Raw genomic sequence first — 23,097 nt, forward strand, 5'->3', positions numbered from 1 at the left:
TTTCTGGTGATTGTGATCATGCTTCACTCTCTGCTACACTTCTAACGTTTCAACAGTTTGTCAGCTGCTCTACCAGAGAAAACAAAACATTGGATATGTTTTATGCAAATGTCAAGGACACATACATCTCTACAGCAAGACCTCCTCTTGGCAAATCAGATCACAATCTTGTTTTTCTCTGCTCGAAATATAAGCCCCTTGTTCAGAGGCAACCTGTAATAAAGAGGACTGTGAGAAAATGGTCACAGGAAGCTGAAGAAGCTCTGCAAGGCTGCTTTCAGGCTACAGACTGGGACGCACTATGCCAGCCACATGGAGAGGATATTAATGCCATGACTGAATGTGTAACCGACTATATAAACTTCTGTGTGGATAACATCATCCCCACCAGAACCGTGAGATGCTTCCCCAATAACAAACATTGGATCACCAGTGACCTGAAGGACCTGCTTAACAAGAAAAAAGAGCCTTCAGAGAGGGAGACAGAGAATTATTGAGGATTATACAGAAGCAACTTAAAGTCAAGATAAGAGACAGCAAGGAGGTGTACAAGAAGAAGCTGGAGAGCAAGCTCCAGCAAAACAATATCAGTGATGTGTGGACAGGGATGAAGAAGATCACAGGCTTCAAGCAGAAGGATGATCAGACCGATGGAGGTCTGGACAGAGCCAATGAACTGAACACATTCTTCAATAGGTTCAGTTCAGAAACAATCTTCGCATCATCCTCTCCTACTCACAGCCAAACAGACATTCCACCTTCCTTTGACCCACAGGACCCACAGCTGTCCAGTAACACCTCACATTTTTATCTTCCACCTCAGCCCTAGACCCTTCTGCTTCTACATGTTTGCCTTCAACCATATCAGAAGATGCTGATACTTCCTTTGCATCCCGCTTCCACCTGTGTGTCTCAAGAAGTCAGGTGAAGAGACAACTGGAGAGACTGAATAGGAATAAGGCTGCAGGTCCAGATCATGTCAGCCCTAGAGTTCTGAAGGCCTGTGCAGAGCAGCACTATGGGATTCTGCAGCACCTCTTCAACCATAGCCTGGCCCAGAAGAAGGTTCCGGTGTTGTGGAAGACCTCCTGTCTTGTTCCGGTACCAAAGAAAACTCACCCAATGACTATAGACCTGTTGCCCTTACATCTCACATCATGAAGGTCCTAGAGAGACTCCTGTTGGCCCAGTAAGCAAACAGTAAACCATCAGGACCCCCTTCAGTTTGCTTATCGCTGTGGACTTGGAGTTGAAGATGCCATCATACACCTGCTTCAACAAACCCACTGTCATCTGGACAAAGCCAGTAGCAATGTGAGGATCATGTTCTTTGATTTCTCCAGTGCATTTAATACAATCCAACCTGATTTGCTTTGTCAGAAACTACAGAAGAGTCAGGTGGAGGCCTCAACAATCTCCTGGATCAAAGACTACCTGACAAACAGACCACAGTTTGTGAGACTGAAGGGTTGTGAGTCTAACCAGGTAGTCAGCAGCTCAACAAGCTGATAAAGAAGGCTGGCTCTGTTCTGGGGACTCCTCTGGAACCTCGGGAGATCATTGTGGAAAGATGGATTCTTCATAAAATGAAGAACATTATGGAGAACCCTGAGCATCCTATTCATGAGACTGTCCTACAACAACAGAGTATCTTCAGTTAGAGGCTTCTTCAGATCTGCTGTAAGACGGAGCGCTACAGGAGATCCTTCCTGCCCATAGCCATCAGCATCTACAATGGAAACCTTCATAATATGAGCTATAACAACATTTAATTTCCCTTTGGGATTAAAAAAGTATTTTTGAATTGAATTGAATTATCAGGATCTTCTCCTGTGGAACCAGCTCCCAGTTTAAGTCCGTATGGTAAACCCTGTCTACTATTAAGGCTAGTCTTAAAACTTTCCTTTTTGATAAAGCTTATAGTTAGTGGCGAAGGTTATCCTGAACTATCTTTGTAGTTTTGCCGCTGTAGGCTTAGGCTGCTGGAGGACATAATGACCACTTTCACACTCTTTGCTACATTCTCATACTACTCTCCAATTTTGCATTATTTGCTATTATTTCAGCTTTTAACTTTATGTTATTTCTCTTCTCTCTTCCTAGAAGCTACACCTGGCCTGACTCTGTGTCTACCTGTGAAACCTTCCTGGAGGAGGGCATCGTCCAAGCTTCTGCTGGCAGTGACTTAATGCTCACCTTCTACCAATGATGCACTTGGTCCTGTCTATCAGTGTTTAACCCTGTCTCTCTCCTAGACAGCTATTGGCTGAGCATTTACTGTAACTAATTATATGTGCTCTCTTTCAGACTCTAACCTTGAAAACTGGCTCAGAGTTTATCTGTTCTTTCTTCCTAGATGAAACGACTAAAGGAGCTACATCCATTATCATTTACAGGTCCTTCTCAAAAAATTAGCATATTGTGATAAAGTTCATTATTTTCCATAATGTCATGATGAAAATTTAACATTCATATATTTTAGATTCATTGCACACTAACTGAAATATTTCAGGTCTTTCATTGTCTTAATACGGATGATTTTGGCATACAGCTCATGAAAACCTAAAATTCCTATCTCACAAAATTAGCATATCATTAAAAGGCTCTCTAAACGAGCTATGAACCTCATCATCTGAATCAACGAGTTAACTCTAAACACCTGCAAAAGATTCCTGAGGCCTTTAAAACTCCCAGCCTGGCTCATCACTCCAAACCCCAATCATGGGTAAGACTGCCGACCTGACTGCTGTCCAGAAGGCCACTATTGACACCTTCAAGCAAGAGGGTAAGACACAGAAAGAAATTTCTGAACGAATAGGCTGTTCCCAGAGTGCTGTATCAAGGCACCTCAGTGGGAAGTCTGTGGGAAGGAAAAAGTGTGGCAGAAAACGCTGCACAATGAGAAGAGGTGACCGGACCCTGAGGAAGATTGTGGAGAAGGGCCGATTCCAGACCTTGGGGGACCTGCGGAACCAGTGGACTGAGTCTGGAGTAGAAACATCCAGAGCCACCGTGCACAGGCGTGTGCAGGAAATGGGCTACAGGTGCCGCATTCCCCAGTCCTGGGCTACAGAGAAGCAGCACTTGACTGTTGCTCAGTGGTCCAAAGTACTTTTTTCGGATGAAAGCAAATTCTGCATGTCATTCGGAAATCAAGGTGCCAGAGTCTGGAGGAAGACTGGGGAGAAGGAAATGCCAAAATGCCAGAAGTCCAGTGTCAAGTACCCACAGTCAGTGATGGTCTGGGGTGCCGTGTCAGCTGCTGGTGTTGGTCCACTGTGTTTTATCAAGGGCAGGTTCAATGCAGCCAGCTATCAGGAGATTTTGGACAACTTCATGCTTCCATCTGCTGAAAAGCTTTATGGAGATGAAGATTTCATTTTTCAGCATGACCTGGCACCTGCTCACAGTGCCAAAACCACTGGTAAATGGTTTACTGACCATGGTATCACTGTGTTCAATTGGCCTGCCAACTCTCCTGACCTGAACCCCATAGAGAATCTGTGGGATATTGTGAAGAGAACGTTGAGAGACTCAAGACCCAACACTCTGGATGAGCTAAAGGCCGCTATCGAAGCATCCTGGGCCTCCATAAGACCTCAGTGCCACAGGCTGATTGCCTCCATGCCACGCCGCATTGAAGCAGTCATTTCTGCAAAAGGATTCCCGACCAAGTATTGAGAGCATAACTGTACATGATTATTTGAAGGTTGACGTTTTTTTGTATTAAAAACACTTTTCTTTTATTGGTCGGATGAAATATGCTAATTTTGTGAGATAGGAATTTTGGGTTTTCATGAGCTGTATGCCAAAATCATCCATATTAAGACAATAAAAGACCTGAAATATTTCAGTTAGTGTGCAATGAATCTAAAATATATGAATGTTAAATTTTCATCATTACATTATAGAAAATAATGAACTTCATCACAATATGCTAATTTTTTGAGAAGGACCTGTACTCTTCCTTCCCATAGAAAGTACTCCTAGAACAGTGCTTCTGTGTTCTGCTTCTCTGTTCTTTTTCCTTCTCTGCTCTGTTCTCTCAAACCCCCAGTCGTTCGTGGCAGATGGCCACTCACAGTGAGCCTGGATCTGCTAGAGGATTCTTCCTGTTAAAATGGACTTTTTCCTCTCCACTGTCGCTACATGCATGCTCAGTATGAGCGAATGCTTCAAAGTCAACGCCAGTGACTGTCCACAGTTGCTACATGCTCTTCCAGGAGGAGTGACTGCTATGAGTCACTGACTCAATGCAATCTGCTGGGTTTCCTTAGATAGAAAAACGTTTTATCCAATTTGAATAAATAACTGAACCTATGGAGCTAAATTGGGTCCATAAAGTTTGTACTCGTACTTGTCGTCTTCCGCTTATCCGGGACCGGGTCGCAGGTGCAGCAGACTCAGCAGAGACGCCCAGACGTCCCTCTCTCCAGACACCTCCTCCAGCTCCTCCAGGGGGAGCCCAAGGCGTTCCCAGGCCAGCCGAGAGACATAGTCCCTCCAGCGTGTCCTGGGCCGTCCCCTGGGCCTCCTCCCAGTGGGACCTGCCTGGAACACCTCCCGAGGAAGGCGTCCAGGAGGCATCCGGTATAGATGCCCGAGCCACCGCAACTGGCTCCTCTCGATGTGGAGGAGCAGCGGCTCTACTCCGAGCCCCTCCCGGATGGCCGAGCTCCTCACCCTATCTCTAAGGGAGTGCCCGGCCACCCTACGGAGGAAGCTTATTTCAGCCGCTTGTATCCGGGATCTTGTTCTTTCGGTCATGACCCAAAGTTCATGGCCATAGGTGAGGGTAAGTACGTAGACCGACCAGTAAATTGAGAGCTTTGCTTTGCGGCTCAGCTCTCTCCTCACCACAACGGACCGGCACAGTGCCCCCATTACTGTGGCAGCCGCACCGATCCGTCTATTGATCTCTCGCTCCATTCTTCCCTCACTCATGAACAAGACCCTGAGATACTTAAACTCCTCCACTTGAGACAGAAACTCCCCTCCAACCTGAAGAGGACAAGCCACCCTTTTCCGGTCGAGTACCATGGCCTCGGACTTGGAGGAGCTGATCCTCATCCCAGCCGCTTCACACTCGGCTGCGAACCGCCACAGCGCATGCTGTAGGTCTTGGCTAGAGGGGGCCAGCAGGACCACGTCATCCGCAAAAAGAAGACACAAAATCCACTGGTCCCCAAACCAGACCCCCTCCGGTCCTTGGCTGCGTCTAGAAATCCTGTCCATAAAAGTTATGAACAGGACCGGTGACAAAGGGCAGCCCTGCCGGAGTCAAACATGCACTGGGAACAGGTCCGACTTAGTGCCGGCAATGCGGACCAAACTCCTGCTCTGCTCGTACACCGACTGGATGGCCCCTAATAAAGGGCCCCCGATTCCATACTCCTGCAGCACCCCCCACAGGGCATCACGAGGGACACAGTCGAATGCCTTCTCCAGGTCCACAAAACACATGTGGACCGGTTGGGCAAACTCCCATGAACCCTCGAGCACCCTGGAGAGGGTATAGAGCTGGTCCAGTGTTCCACGGCTGGGACGAAAACCACACTGCTCCTCCTGAAGCCGAGGTTCGACTATCAGTCGGACTCTCCTCTCCAATACCCTGGCGTAGGCCTTACCAGGGAGGCTGAGGAGTGTGATCCCCCTGTAGTTGGAACACAATCTCTGGTCACACTTCTTATGAAGGGGACCACCACCCCAGTCTGCCAGTCCAGAGGCACTGTCCCCGACCGCCACGCAATGTTGAAGAGGCATGTCAACCATGACAGCCCTACAACATCCAGAGACTTTAGGTACTCAGGGCGGATCTCATCCACCCCCGAAGCCTTGCCACCGCGGAGCTTTTTAACCACCTCGGTGACTTCAGCTTGGGTGATGAAAGAGTCCAACCCCGAGTCCCCAGCCTCTGTTTCCACCATGGAATGCGTGATGGCAGGATTGAGGAGATCCTCGAAGTACTCCTTCCACCGCCTGATAATGTCCTCAGTCAAGGTCAGCAGCCTCCCACCCCCACTATAAACAGTGTTGGCGAACCACTGCTTTTCCCTCCTGAGGCGCCGGACGGTTTGCCAGAATCGCTTCGAGGCCAACCGGTAGTCCTTCTCCATGGCCTCACCGAACTCCTCCCAGGCCCGAGTTTTTGCCTCTGCCACAGCTCGGGCCGCAGCACGCTTGGCCTCACGTTACCCGTCAGCCGCCTCAGGAGTCCCACAAGCCAACCACAGCCGATAGGACTCCTTCTTCAGCTTGACAGCATCCCTTACTGCCAGTGTCCACCACCGGGTTCTGGGATTGCCGCCGCGACAGGCACTGCAGACCTTACGGCCGCAGCTACGGGCTGCAGCATCGACAATAGATGCGGAGAACATGGTCCACTCGGACTCTGTGTCTCCAACATCACCCGGGATTTGGTCGAAGCTCTCCCGGAGGTGGGAGTTGAATACATCCCTGGCCGAGGGAACCGCCAGGCGTTCCCAGCAGACTCTCACTATGTGCTTAGGCCTGCCAAGTCTGTTGCCAAGTCTTTCCTGCTTTCCCCTCCTCCAGCGGATCCAACTCACCACCAGGTGGTGATCAGTCGACAGCTCAGCCCTTCTCTTCACCCGAGTGTCCAAAACATGCGGCCGAAGGTCTGATGATACGACAACAAAGTCGATCATCGACCTCCTGCCTAGGGTGTCCTGGTGCCAAGTGCACTGATGGACACCCTTATGTTTGAACATGGTGTTCGTTATGGACAATCCGTGACTAGCACAGAAGTCCAATAACAAAACGCCACTCGGATTCAGATTGGGGAGGCCATTCCTCCCGATCACGCCTCTCCAGGTGTCCCTGTCGTTCCCCACGTGGGCATTGAAGTCCCCCAGCAGAATAATGGAGTCCCCGGGAGGGGCACTATCCAGCACCCCCGACAGGGACGCCAAGAAGGCCGGGTACTCCGCACTACCACTCGGCCCGTAGGCTGAAATGATAGTCAGAGACCTCTCCCCAACCCGAAGGCGCAGGGATACGACCCTCTCATCCACTGGGGTAAACCCCAACATGAGACGGCTGAGCTGGGGGGCAACAAGCAAACCCACAGAAGCCCACCGCGTCTCCCCGTGGGCCACTCCAGAGTAGAAGAGAGTCCAACCCCTCTCAAGGAGATGGGTTCCAGAGCCCACGCTGTGCGTGGAGGCGAGCCCGACTATTTCTAGTCGATATCTCTCGACCTCCCGCACAAGCTCAGGCTCCTTCCCCACCCAGCGAGGTGACATTCCACGTCCCTAGAGCCAGCCTAAGCATCTGAGGATCGGGCCGCTGAGGTCTCCACCTTCGTCTGCCACCCAATCCTCTTTGCACCGGTCCCTCACGGTACCCCCTGCAGGTGGTGGGCCCACTGGGGGATGGCCTCACGTCTCTCGTTTGGCTAAGCCCGGCCGGGTCCCACGAGGAGCAACCCGGCCACCAGGCGCTCTCCGACGAGTCCCGACCCCAGGCCTGGCTCCAGGGTGGGACCCATAAAGTTTTTTCAAAAGAAAAAAAATTGAGCCTGAAAAATAAATGTTTGTTCAAAAGAAAAAAAATGTTACCTGAAAAATTAAGGTTTGTTCAAAAGAAAAAAAAAATTATTGGGGGGCGGGGCCTCAGATCACGGGGGTGTGGAATCATGACTGACAGCTCAACACAGCAGCTTAAAAACATATTCCCAGCTGTTTCATTCAGGGACCATGGGAACTGGGATTATCTGTAATACATCATCGATATTCTATATATATGTGATTGCTTGTGTGAATACCATCATATCATCTCAGAGGAGAAAATATGATCTTGACAGATTTGCACAGCATTTTAAGTGCGTGTTGGAGATTTCCCATGCTCTAAACATCTAGCAAAAGAACCACCAGACTAAGCGGCGGTGTGAAACCAGAGGCAAAACGAGCCGATATTTTCACAGCCAGGCATACGGGTCAACCGGGGAAATCTCCGGTGGACCGCTGGCTTAGTGGGACGGTGGTCCACTTCACCACCGTTTTATATATATACAGGGGTTGAACAAGGAAACTGAAACCCCTGTCATTTTAGTGTGGAAGGTTTCATGGCTAAATTGGACCAGCCTAGTAGCCAGTCTTCATTGATTGCACATTGCACCAGTAAGAGCAGAGTGTGAAGGTTCAATTAGCAGGGTAAGAGCACAGTTTTGCTCAAAATATTGAAATGCACACAACATTATGGGTGACATACCAGAGTTCAAAAGAGGACAAATTGTTGGTGCACATCTTGCTGGCGCATCTGTGACCAAGACAGCAAGTCTTTGTGATGTATCAAGAGCCACGGTATCCAGGGTAATGTCAGCATACCACCAAGAAGGACAAACCACACCAACAGGATTAACTGTGGACGCAAGAGGAAGCTGTCTGAAAGGGATGTTCGGGTGCTAACCCGGATTGTATCCAAAAAACATAAAACCACGGTTGCTCAAATCACGGCAGAATTAAATGTGCACCTCAACTCTCCTGTTTCCACCAGAACTGTCCGTCGGGAGCTCCACAGGATGAATATACATGGCCGGGCTGCTATAGCCAAACCATTGGTAACTCATGCCAATGCCAAACGTCGGTTTCATTGGTGCAAGGAGCGCAAATCTTGGGCTGTGGACAATGTGAAACATGTATTGTTCTCTGATGAGTCCACCTTTACTGTTTTCCCCACATCTGGGAGAGTTACGGTGTGGAGAAGCCCCAAAGAAGCGTACCACCCAGACTGTTGCATGCCCATAGTGAAGCATGGGGGTGGATCAGTGATGGTTTGGGCTGCCATATCATGGCATTCCCTTGGCCCAATACTTGTGCTAGATCGGCACGTCACTGCCAAGGACTACCGAACCATTCTTGAGGACCATGTGCATCCAATGGTTCAAACATTGTATCCTGAAGGCGGTGCCGTGTATCAGGATGACAATGCACCAATACCCACAGCAAGACTGGTGAAAGATTGGTTTGATGAACATGAAAGTGAAGTTGAACATCTCCCATGGCCTGCACAGTCACCAGATCTAAATATTATTGAGCCATTTTGGGGTGTTTTGGAGGAGCGAGTCAGGAAACGTTTTCCTCCACCAGTATCACGTAGTGACCTGGCCACTATCCTGCAAGAAGAATGGCTTAAAATCCCTCTGACCACTGTGCAGGACTCGTATATGTCATTGACGCTGTATTGGCCGCAAAAGGAGGCCCTACACCATACTAATAAATTATTGTGGTCTAAAACCAGGTGTTTCCGTTTCATTGTCCAACCCCTGTATATACAGAATATTGATGATGTATTACAGATGATCCCAGTTGCCACGGTCCCTGAATGCAGCTGGGAATTTGTTGTTCAGCCGCCGTGTTGAGCTGTCAGTCATGATCCCGCACCCCCATGCCAAAACAGGGCCAAAAGTTTGAAGCCACAAAAAAAATCTGCCATTTTGAAAAAAAAATTGAATCTGAAAAGTAGTTTTGAATTTTTTTTTTTTCTAGTTTCACATCTGTCTTTTTGTCAGTTGCAAAACTTTTTTTTCCAGTTTTCACATGTTTTGGGGACAGGTTCAAATAATTTTTCAGGTTCAATTGTTTTTCTTTTAAATAAACCTTTATTTTTCAGATTCCCACTTTTTTTTTTTGAACAAACTTATTTTTCAGGTTCAAATTGTTTTCATTTGAACAAACTTTATGGCCCCAATTTAGGTCCATATTAATCTCACTGCACCGTTCAATGGTTAGGATTAATTGGAATGTACGTACCTGACTTGAAATCTTTATGATTTGCTTGAATTGACTTAGCCCATTTTAAAGTTACCCTCCTTTCACACAATGCAACCGGAAACAACACTCTCCAATTATTTTTACCTCTGCCTTCCTCCCTCCCCGTTGGATGGAGTGAGGGGGGAGTCAGGTTTAGCTTAAACTGGTTCTGTTGGGCTCTACATGGAAAACTTCAGTTTATTATTTTACTTGGTACCCCTACACATAGCCCATCCTAAAAATGGCCGAACTTAACACTCAGTACTTTAATCTAACCTCCCCAACAACCCCGCACCATTCCAAACCCTTTGTGAAGTGTCTTGAGATGACATGTGTTGTTAATTGTTGCTATATAAATAAAACTAAATTGAATTGAGAACATCAACCTTTAAACTAAACTGGGCTGAAGAAGAGATATACCTAAAAAACACATGGAAACCAGTCAGAACCTTAAACGATTGGCTTGGATTATCTGGAGTGGGGTTGGGTCGAGTACTGCATGGTGACACCATTGTTAGTGGTGTTGCCTTGCAGCAAGAAATCCCGGCCTGGGGTTTTCTGCATGGAGTTTGAATGTTCTTCCAAAGCAATCCTGGGCTCTATCTGGGTACAAATACAGTACAAATACAAGATTGTAAAGTTGATTGTCGTCCCTTAATTGCTTTTGTGTAAGCGTCTGTGTGTCCATGGTTTTTATGTCCTGTGTGTCTCTGTGTATCCTGTCCAGATGGTCTATATCGAAAATCACCATTGTTTCCAATAATAGTAATGAGAAGAGTCCTTTGAATGACAGCTCTGCAGTCTCATCCTGCCTAACATCATACATACCTAAATTGAAATTAATCCTTAAAGAAATCAAGCTATGAGCTATAAAATGTTGATACCAAGTACAGTTTCCTGTATTTTAATACCCTTGGATGAAAGTCTTTGCAGGATTAGCACTCTTCCACTTCCCACCAATCATTAAAAATTCTATTAGCTGGTGAACATACATGAAATCCATGTAAATAGAGGAAAAGGTTAAGCTGAATAAATAAGCAAAGTTTCTGGGTTTTTTTTTCACTAAGACCAACACACCATGAAATTACACCATGAAAGATATACTTGATGTTATTACAAGGAGTTATTTTGTATGCTTCAGTTGGAAACATGGTTGATGTAATTTTGCACTGTGTGAAGAAGAGGCCAATCAGATTGTTTCAACATTATTCCTTCCCACTTTTCAATATTATATTTGACTGAAACCTCCATGTTGTGCTCCTCTAACAATAAAGAAATCAAGCTCACCTTCAGAATCAATCTGCTCCAAATTGAAAGCAACTTGCAGATAATGTCCCCTGTAGGGCGAGACCCACTCACAGCTCTGACCATAAAGTAGTCTAGAGGCTACTAGCAGTAATAAACATGAAAAAAACAGTAGCATACACAAGAATTACACATGCACTGTGTGTGTGACAAGAAAAAAAGGGGCTACGCATCTGGTGTCATGTGACTAAACAGACTCATCTGAGTCAGTGGTAGGTCATGGGTGACTTTATTGTCATTAATACTTGACCTGAACATGCAAAAGAATGATCACTCAGTGCTTCACGTACCGCCTCTGGCGGTCAGTACGGATGCAATAGAATGTATATTACATATGTAGTAATGCCAAGAACGTAATACCTACCAATAACAGGATCATTTTGGCCATTTCAAAAGCAAAAAAGCCAGTAACATAACTTCCTAGTATCTAGCCCAGTTGCAAATAAAATACTTTTTACAATTTTAATCAAAAACTGTTGTGGTAGATGGCAGCACATTACACAAAGTGGTCCAACTACCAATGTGCTGCACATCAATTTAATAAATGAACCCCTTTGTTGGGGCCATCCATTTGGTCGCACATTTTGACGCATGCACCTCAACAGACGTCACAGCTCTGACGTCACTGGAAGTATAAACCGGCTGAGATGCATAGTCTCGGGGCCATTTCCGCCTGTCGCAGGACAGCGTATAGGAGGCGCATTTCTGGAGAGACAAGAGCTCGCAGGCGAACTTTTGCTCCACAAGGCCATTCCCGGAAGAGCTTGAAAGCTGAAAATCTGTCTGATATGAGAAGATCAGAGGATTTATTTGCCGATCAAAGACCGTGCCACAACCGGCAAAGAGGTTCTATTTCCAAGGAGATGAGTTTCCTCCTTGTTTATGCTGTCGACTGCATAATCCTGGACGGATGAGAAATTACCGTTTTTTTCTTAATTCAATCACGGACGCGTGATTCCCCCCCTCCTCCTCTTTTTCTTCAGACCTGATCCCATCCTCAACCTGTGGAGAGAAGAAATCAACTTCAAAGTAATTTCGTTTTTTTCATAGTAAACCGGATAGGTGCATTTAGAGGTCTGGGCAGGATGAGACAGTTAAGGTGATGTAGGATCACCAGTAGTTAATCTAAGGTATTAACTTGTTGCATGCAATACTGATTGAATTATGTTATGCTGAGCTGTGTTTTGATTTGCTGCGGAATCGTGGTTAATGTTTGTCCGGCTGATCCCAAATCAGCCAGGAGTTAGAAGTTGGACTTTTAAAAGTTTTTCATTCAGGGCAGCTGCGGTCTGGGCCTCGCCCAACCACTCTTTGTTCCAGTTTTATTGCTGGAAATTTTCCACTGGGTTCCCGCCTCAAGAGTTTATGACCCTTTTGTCAAGATTTGGGGCGTTCAGCTGATAGTGGCTAAAGGGGCTTGGCCCCACCGTTTTATCAGCTGATCGCTGCGATCGAGACATCAACACGACAGGAGGACTTCTTCCCATTTAACCCAAATTACACATTTTGTCCATAAACTGCTGGTTTGATCTTCATAGACACTAAATGCATATATACATATTTATTTTATTATTATTGTTAGGTAGTCATTGTTATTCCCTTTGTGTAGAACGGTGCTTGTTAGTTAGGTGATGGTTTTTGGACCAGAATAATGGTATATCAGGATTATTTGGCTTCAATAAATCTTCATATATATAATTAAGAGAAGCGTTTGTGTTTATTTCGTGCAAGAGAGATTTATCTGTCAAAACAAGGTCGAAGTTCCCCCACCTTCGGTGAAGCAGTTGAATAAACAGTGACAGTTTGTGGTTTTGGTTAATCATTTGTAATTATTAAAGAGCTTTGAGCCCATAATCACAACACCAGAGGATATCTCTGATTTGTATTCGTAAGTGATGATCCTTGGTTAAGAAATTAATATTTTTCAAATTATTATTTTAAATTATGATTCTTGATGAATATTAATTAATCAATAATCATATATTCCTTACATTTATGGCGTCCCTGGGTGGGCCTTAAAATGACAGATATCACAGTTGCATGAAATTACACATTTGTGATATCCTGGAAACTGTTTTGAGATTTGGTAAAAATTTGCAGGAGTTCTTGTAGGCTGGAGGATGTTTCTTGACTAATATTGGCTCAATTCTACTGCAGAGAAGTAATAATATACTCCTAATAGTAATAATGGTTTTTCTAAGGTGCTTTTGTGGATGCAAGGTGTACGTTTTGTGTAGTTTATGGTGAAATTCAACGTAAATTGCCAGCTTGTCAAAGCGCAACCCCTGCTGGCTTAGAGCTGTAGCGCAGTCAGCTTGTTGCCAGTCAACCAAAAAATTCCTGGCACAGTAGGAGGCATCCTACTATCTGCCGTTGGTGTAACTACAGCTATAACTAACACTATCCCAGTCAGGGAGGAAGCAACACTACGTTCTGATGGCCATTGAGTGAATTGCAGTTGCAACAGGATTTTCTCCGTGGCAGACAGGCGTTTAGTGCCACCTTGTGGTCACTAGTGAGAATTATAGTTGCTGCCACAGAAATTAACTAATTGATTAGTTTTATTAACACAGGCAGATAATCCCATCACCGATGATCAAAAAGACATAGCTTGAGCTAAAATCAAGTTATTGATCATTCATTGCCACTTCTGCTCTGAAATGTATGCATTTTTGCTGCGTTTTCTTGTGTGTGTGTGAAGCGTGTTTTAACCAGACTCGCATAACTAACTTTAGTTGTCTAACTTGGAAGGTTCTGCAAGAAAGTAAATAACCCATAGTATGCATCACTAATATTCATTTGAAGCTAAGAATAGCGTTGGAATGTTTAGTTTATTTATCCCACTTTTAAAATTTAATTTTAAAATTTGGGTTTTGTTTCAAAAAAATGTTTTTTTTTCTGTGTGTTGCTGCTAATTGATTTTAGCGATCATTCAAAACTAAACAGCTTAGTCTGTTTGTGTTACTGCTAATTGACACTACTGGTAATTTTAGTGGTCATTAATAGCTGAACACCTTGTTTGTTGTTGTGCATTTTGGGCAAAGATGGAGAAAACATCCCAGACTGCAGCTGGAGATGTGAGTCAGGAGGGCCCTACAGAAATGCAGGCACAGGAAGCAATTGGAGCTTTGATTTTATTGTCATCAGAGGAGCGTAAAGCTCTTAATGATTATAGCATTGAGGATTGTGAAGCAAGGATTCAGGAATTGCTCCAGGTCATTAAGAACCCACCAAAAAACACACAGGTGGCCGATGTGTTAGGACAGCTCACTCTTTTATATCAGCGAAGGGTCAGGTTGGAAGTTGAACAGCGTTTTAAATTACAGTTTATGCTGAATAATACTTTGCAGACAGCAGAGGCAACTAGGTGTGAACTGTTAGACGTGGAAGAGAGGTTGGAAGCAGCCAGAATGTTGGAGGTAGCTGAGTGTAGCCAGGACACACCCCAATCCCCAGAGGACTGGGGGGTGGAGATAAATCCTGTCTCACAGGTTGAAACCTCTGAAGTTGAGCCACACGTGCAACACCCTGAGAGAACCTTCCACTCAGAGCTAGAAAACGTAGAAGCTGCTCTCCAGAGACAACCTTCCCAAGCTTGTGGTTTTGGCCACACATCCACAGAGTCCAGAACAGGTATGAGTAGGCAGATTACATTCAGTGGTGCGGTGTCCCGCCCCACGGCAGTAGACTGCCATGAACAATACCTGGCGGTGGACTCACTAGAAGTAAATGGTTCAGGTTTTAGGGGCAAGCAACCTTCAAACTTGACTTGTAGGACTCAGCTCTGCAATCCCTCACGTCCGCCAAGGCGACATGAGAGCCATCTCGGGGACTCAGGTGGTTCATACCGCCCTCAACCGCTGCCCAGGACCCGATTCCCGGGAGCACAGGGCCCACCATTGTACCATGAGCAGCCTCCAGTGCCTCCCCCAAGGGTGAAGCGTGATGCCCTGACACACAGGGAATGCAGCAGGAGTGAACCTTCAGTTGATGACTCAGATGGGCCAGCACCAATCCCTGAGAGTGGATCGTGCACATGCCAACTTGAGTCTCTTGTCCAAGGCATAGAGCGTTTTGACCCTAATAATGAGGAATCAAACATTGATGATTATCTTAGGGAAGTCGAACGCTGCCTTGTAGACTTGTGCTGCCCATCAGCACAAGAAAAATTGAAGCTCATCTGGAAGACAACATCCAGGAGCGTCCATGTTTTCATGGAAAGCCTGCCATCAGCAGTCCGAGACCATTATTCAACCCTCTGCGAAGCTTTAAGGGAAGAATATTCTGTGTACACGGACCGGGCCTCCACAACACTTGGTGCTTTCGTTATCCAGCAAAATAAAAGCGAAGCACCCAGAGAGTATGACCAGCGCCTGAGAGCCGCTTACTTCCAAGATGGTAATGCTCCTGGCATAGAGGAGGAACATGCTTTTAAATCTCTGTTCCTCCACAACCTTCATGAAAGCGCACGGTACGACATTACTATGTACTGTAAAACAAAAACCCTCACCATGCAAGAGATCCGTAAACACGCTCAGATGGCGTGGGAAACAAGTGCAAGCCCTACTAATGGATCAGAAGGTGAGGTTAGAGTTTTACAGGTCCACACAGAAGAAGACAGTGGTGCGTTAGAAGGCAGATAAATGCCTTCAAACAGAATCTATGTTAAGAATAGGTTAAAGGAACAACTTATGTTCGGTCAGCTGGACCGGGGGGGTGGTACTGAGTACCAACCACAGTCAAAGTTGCTGGACCGCTTCCGGTCGAACAGACGACCTGACCATCATGTGAGGCACAAAGGTAAGCCTGACGGTAAAGGTTGGAGTCAACATGCAGGATGGAACCTGAGGAAAGAGATGGAGGATGCCTCCCGCAAGATTCTGACAGAAGCAGTGTGCCAGGCATGCACCCAACCTCCACCATCATTAGAGGCAGCTGACCATCCGGTGAAACCGGATCCAAAACCCCCCGCCAGCACTACTAGGCGTGGACCTAGTCTCCACAGCCATCAGAGGCTACCTGATCAGATGGAGAGACAAACCTGGGAAACTCCAAGAACCCCTTGGGACCTCTCCAGGAGAAACACCACAAACCATTGCTCCAAGGTTCTTAGGTAAACTGAACCATAATGAACATATAGGTTACCTATACTATCTCACTAGTATAGGAGGACATGTAAAACTGAGGCTCCATTTTAAAACAGGATCAGAGATCAGCCTGATGTTCTTGGTCTCGTTTGAGGAGGTGAGTAGAGCCATGCTCTCCCTCAGTAAACCATTTCAGGCTGAAGCTTGTGATGTAAGCATCACCAGCTGGGTGGAGATGGACATCACACTCAATGACATGACTCTGGTGTACCCCATCTATATGTGCACATTAAACACAAAGCTTTTTCTTGGTGGCCAGGACTTGCTGGACAGGCTGGCCACACTCATTGACTGCCACCAGGACCAACTCTGGGTCCAGGCGGAGGTGCCAAACCCACTGGGTGCAAGCAGCGAACGATCCGTTGTGACCAATCAGGTCACCAGCTTAGAGGAGCCCAAAGAGCCTCTCAGGCCCTCGTCAGAGCCGGTCATGGGCACCTCTGGGACACAGCTGCACCCAGCAACCCAGGAAACTCCTACCGGATGCAGTCATGCATCATTTCTTCGCTCTTTAAAGAACCCAGGTGTGAAACCTCACAACCCCAAAGTGGTGGAAGATGTACACCTGGGAACCATGTTCATACCAGAAGTGCTTCTAGCTTTCTGGCTAGAGAAATTATCAACTGGTAGAGAGCTGTATGACCGCATGTGCCAATAATATCCCCTTTTAACTCAGGCACAACACAGCCACACACTCCTCTTAGCAGACGGGCTCTGCCCTCTCCTTAAGACAGCCAGAGTGTGCACCTCCAGTGTGCAGATTGGTATCAAACAGCTCTCTCAAGCTTTCAGCAGTGTTCCAACAGACCAAAGGGGGGTCAAATTAGCCTATGCCCATTACTCTCCTGTAGGGGACCATAGGAGCTACAAAGCCACACTCCACTCCACATCTCACGACACTCAGGTCTACATCGAAGGATGCTTAACTGGCTGCCAGTTTCAGCCATCCCAGCCAATCGGTCAACCTCCACTTTAGCAAAGGGGGGTTACAGTACTTTGTCCAACTTCAGACCAACTGGGTCGAACCAGATCCAAAATTAGCAGGAGGTAACAAATTCCTCCTAACTGTGACATGCAGATTCATTAAGTCAGCACCAAATGACACCGTTATTCCATCTGCTGCTCTTTTGCTGAAGCAGATGAAATTCTACATCGAAGTCTCCTCCCCAAGAACAGAGCTTGTATCCATGTCTGGGAAAGGAGAGACCAGTGCGTAGGACCAGTTTAAAGAGGTGCATGTTTCAAAACTCCCACTAACATGCACTAACCACTAATAACTTTCTTCAACAGGAACTGTTAAAAATAAAACTACCTTTTAGGTATACACAGTGTTAAACTGCAAGTTGCACGCTATTTTTCCATTAACCTCTGCATGCACTGCAGACCCTCACAGAAGTGATTAAGAATGATTTAATGGACACACATACTGCCAGAGATTTCATGCAAAGTCTTATTAAGAGAGGTTGATTCATCTGTAGGCGGTCTCACCGAAGCAGGGATACCTACTTGCCAAGTTCTGCTGGATTTAATAAAGAAAATCCTAAAGTCCACCACAGCAGACACCTTGCAACCTCCACAAACACACCTGGCTGATAGCCTAAGTAGTGCCGTTCCATTATTTTTATTATTAATTTTTTCCTCTCCTTTTTCCGATCTAAAATGTCTCAGAAACAGAAGTTATGTTAAATCCCATCATCATTTGAAAGAGCTAATTTGTTTAAACCTAAACTCATGTTAAACGTTGGTTTTAAGATAACACACTGCATAGTTTGTTACAAACCAGGATTGACTCCTTCACATTTATTGACCCATGGTTCATAGCGCTACCTTTGCCAATGCCACAGGCTGATTCCCGTGCCTGATTGGAATTGGACGACTAAGCTATGACCCCATTATTTGGTTATCTTGTTTTTTTTTTTTTTTTTTTTTTCCTTTTATGGTTGTTTCACTTTGTCTCAGGGTTACCAGAGCTGATGACCAAAATAATGTGATGATGATGTGAATGTATTGTTTGGTATTTTTCTCATGGAATGACATAAACAGGTATGAGTTAGTCAGAGTTTAGTCCTGCCCAGGCTAACGTTGTTCTGCCCAGTCATAGGCCTTTGAGAAACAAACTGAAATGTGAACTCCCGTTCCTACCAAGAGGAACACAGGGATAGTATTTTTGTTTTTCTTTACTTCTTTTGCTTCTTCATGGATCATTGAGTTTCAGCTCCTATGATGGATGGACCCAGTAGCTTCAAAGACTGCGATTAATCACACCCTTCGAACCTAGGGGGGATGTTGGGGCCATCCATTTGGTCGCACATTTTGACGCACACAGCTCAACAGACGTCGCAGCTCTGACGTCACTGGAAGTATAAACCGGCTGAGATGCATAGTCTCGGGACCATTTCCGCCTGTCGCAGGAGAGCGTATAGGAGGCGCATTTCTGGAGAGACAAGAGCTCCCAGGCAAACTTTTGCTCCACAAGGCCATTCCTGGAAGAGCTTGAAAGCTGGAAATCTGTCTGATACGAGAAGATCAGAGGATTTATTTGCCGATCAAAGACCGTGCCACAACCGGCGCAGGTAAAAAAAAAACCTACAGAGGTTCTATTTTCAAGGAGATGAGTTTCCTCCTTGTATATGCAGTCGACTAAAGGTTCTTCATCTTTTCCCCTCCTGGACGGATGAGAAATTACCGTTTTTTTCTTAATTTGATCACGGACGCGTGATCCCCCCCCCCCTCTTTTTCTTCAGACCTGATCCATCCTCAACCTGTGGAGAGAAGAAATCAACTTTAAAGTAATTTAGTTTTTTTCATAGTAAACCGGATAGGTGCATTTAGAGGTCTGGGCAGGATGAGGCAGTTAAGGTGATGTAGGATCACCAGTAGTTAATCTAAGGTATTAACTTGTTGCATGCAATACTGATTGAATTATGTTATGCTGAGCTGTGTTTTGATTTGATTTGCTGCGGAATCGTGGTTAATGTTTTGTCCGGCTGATCCCAAATCAAACAGGAGTTTGAAGTTGGACTTTTAAACGTTTTTCATTCAAGGCAGCTGCGGTCTGGGCCTCACCCAACCACTCTTTGTTCCAGTTTTATTGCTGGAAATTTTCCACTGGGTTCCCGCCTCAAGAGTTTATGACCCTTTGTCAAGATTTGGGGCGTTCAGCTGATAGTGGCTAAAGGTGCGTGGCCCCACCGTTTTATCAGCTGATCGCTGCGATCGAGACATCAACACGACAGGAGGACTTCTTCCCATTTAACCCAAATTACACATTTTGTCCATAAACTGCTGGTTTGATCTTCATAGACACTAAATGCATATATACATATTTATTTTATTATTATTGTTAGGTAGTCATTGTTATTCCCTTTGTGTAGAACGGTGCTTGTTAGTTAGGTGATGGTTTTTGGACCAGAATAATGGTATATCAGGATTATTTGGCTTCAATAAATCTTCATATATATAATTAAGAGAAGCGTTTGTGTTTATTTCATGCAAGAGAGATTTATCTGTCAAAACAAGGTCGAAGTTCCCCCACCTTCGGTGAAGCAGTTGAATAAACAGTGACAGTTTGTGGTTTTGGTTAATAATGTGTAATTATTAAAGAGCTTTGAGCCCATAATCACAACACCAGAGGATATCTCTGATTTGTATTCGTAAGTGATGATCCTTGGTTAAGAAATTTATATTTTTCAAATTATTATTTTAAATCGTGATTCTTGATGAATATTAATTAATCAATAATCATATATTCCTTACACCTTCATACAATAAATTATGAATATATTTAAATCCTAACAAAAAGTCTTCTACTTTTGGATTTTGTGCAATAAATAATTTTCAAATTGGCTTTTACCATAAATAGAGTAGATTGAATATCCTTAATGAATGAATTTGCCAACTATGCAATCCAATATGCCTGTTTTTGATTAGCAATTTACTGAAATTTCATTTACAGGACATGCAGTCTATTTGTGTAATACTACATCAATGTCTGGAGTACATAAAAAGGTAAGTATTTTCACCAATTTACCAGCAGAGAGAGAGAATACAGGTGATGTAGTTTGAGAGTTCTCTGACTGTTTTGAGCATGCACAAAACGTAAGTAGTAAGATTGCGATAGCTATTTATCATTTTGGCTGCAAATTTGAGTAATGTATTTAGGAGCAGCAGTAGTAGCTCATTCATGAAGTGTGATGTTCACCTTCATGGTTTCCTCCTCTTCTGGGTAAAAAAAACTATACTCAGACCCCACTCACATACAGAGGCTATAGCTTCCTTGCTTTCACAACTAAGTTGTCAGTAAAGGCTGTTGGCTGTGTCCTCAAGAATGGTTCGGTAGTCCTTGGCAGTGACGCGCCCATCTACCACAAGTATTGGGCCAGGGGAATGCCATGATATGGCAGCCTATACCATCACTGATCCACCCCCATGCTTCACTCTGGGCATGCAACAGTCTGGTTGGTATGCTTCTTTGGGGCTTCTCCACACCAACTCTCCCGGATGTGGGGAAAACAATAAAGGTGGACTCATCAGAGAACAATACATGTTTCACATTGTCCACAGCCCAAGATTTGCGCTCCTTGCACCATTGAAACCGACGTTTGACATTGGCATGAGTGACCAAAGGTTTGGCTATAGCAGCCCGGCCGTGTATATTGACCCTATGGAGCTCCCGACGGACAGTTCTGGTGAAAACAGGAGAGTTGAGGTGCACATTTAATTCTGCCGTGATTTGGGCAGCCGTGGTTTTATGTTTTTTGGATACAATCCAGGTTGGCACCCAAACATCCCTTTCAGACAGCTTCCTCTTGCGTCCACAGTTAATCCTGTTGGATGTGGTTCGTTCTTCTTGGTGGTATGCTGACATTACCCTGGATACCGTGGCTCTTGATACATCACAAATACTTGTTGTCTTGGTCACAGATGCGCCAGCAAGACGTGCACCAACAATTTGTCCTCTTTTGAACTCTGGTATGTCACCCATAATGTTGTGTGCATTTCAATATTTTGAGCAAAACTGTGCTCTTACCCTGCTAATTGAACCTTCACACTCTGCTCTTACTGGTGCAATGTGCAATCAATAAAGACTGGCTACCAGGCTGGTCCAATTTAGCCATGAAACCTCCCACACTAAAATGACAGGTGTTTCAGTTTCATTGTCCAACCCCTGTACTTATTCATCTCATTTTCATTTCCCTTCTATGTATATAGTCCTTAGATCATTGTACTGTATCTTGTTTAGAATTTGTATTCATATATATACATATATATACATATATATATATATATATATATATATATACACTGCTCAAAGAAAAAAGAGAACACTCAAATAATACATCCTAGATCTGAATGAATGAAATATTCTCATTGAATATTTTGTTATGTACAAAGTTGAATGTGCTGACAACAAAATCACACAAAAATGATCAATGGAATTCAAATTTATTAACCAATGGAGTTCTGGATTTGGAGTCACACACAAAATGAAAGTTGAAAAACACACTACAGGCTGATCCAACTTTGATGTAATGTCCTTAAAACAAGTCAAAATGAGGCTCAGTATTGTGTGTGACCTCCACGTGCCTGTATGACCTCCCTACAATGCCTGGGCATGTTCCTGATGAGACGGCAGATGGTCTCTTGAGGGATCTCCTCCCAGACCTGGACTAAAGCATCTGCCAACTCCTGGACAGTCTGTGGTGCAACGTTATGTTGGTGGATGGAGCGAGACATGATGTCCCAGATGTGCTCAATCCGATTCAGGTCTGGGGAATGGGCGGGCCAGTCCATAGCTTTAATGTCTTCATCTTGTAGGAACTGCTGACACACTCCAGTCACATGAGGTCTAGCATTGTCCTGCATTAGGAGGAACCCAGGCTCAACCGCACCAGCATATGGTCTCACAAGGGGTCTGAGGATCTCATCTCAGTACCTAATGGCAGTCAGGCTACCTCTGGCAAACACATGGAGGGCCATGTGGCCCTCCAAAGAAATGCCAGCCCACACCATTACTGACCCACTGCCAAACCAGTCATGCTGAAGGATGTTGCAGGCAGAAGATCTCTCTCCACGGTGTCTCCAGACTCTGTCACGTCTGTCACATGTACTCAGTGTGAACCTGCTTTCATCTGTGAAGAGCACAGAGTGCCAGTGGCGAATTTAGCAATCCTGGTGTTCTCTGGTAAATGCCAAGAGTTCTGCACGGTGTTGGGCTGTGAGCACAACCCCCATTTGTGGACGTCGGGCCCTCATACCATCCTCATGGAGTCGGTTTCTAACCGTTTGTGCAGACACATGCACATCTGTGGCCTGCTGGAGGTCATTTTGCAGGGCTCCATGGATTCATCACAAGACCTGCAAGTCCTAGTTGGGTGCCCTTTCACAAACTAGTTCCACTTTTGCCATCTCGTCTTTTGTTTGTGCAATATCAATTCCAATGGAATTGATATTCACAGTTTTCTAAAATCCTGATCCTGAAATCCTCTGGTCTATTGTCATTTTTGAAGATGCCACATTTTAACTATGATTGACGTCAGCTAATCGTTGTTAACTATTCCAGGTTTTATAACAAGTCATGGACAGTCTTTTACAGGCATTTTTGGTGGTCAAATAAAGTTAGAGATGTGTCTCTCTGTTGTATAATTGCAAAAAAAAAAAAAAAAAAAAAAAAAACAAACAAACTAATTGACGTGAAGGTTTACTGTTTTACCAAGTTTTATCAAGACAGAGACCACTGAATGTCACTCAGAATCAGCTTTGTTATAATGATGCAAGAGAGAAGGATTTTTTTTATCATGTCCTGCAGAGTTACAGTCATAAACCAAGGAATTTAGGCAAGGCACAAAAATTTTCCTTAACATTAACCACAT

This window comes from Girardinichthys multiradiatus, chromosome 18 (genome assembly GCF_021462225.1).
Source record: "Girardinichthys multiradiatus isolate DD_20200921_A chromosome 18, DD_fGirMul_XY1, whole genome shotgun sequence".
Taxonomy (NCBI): Eukaryota; Metazoa; Chordata; class Actinopteri; order Cyprinodontiformes; family Goodeidae; genus Girardinichthys; species Girardinichthys multiradiatus.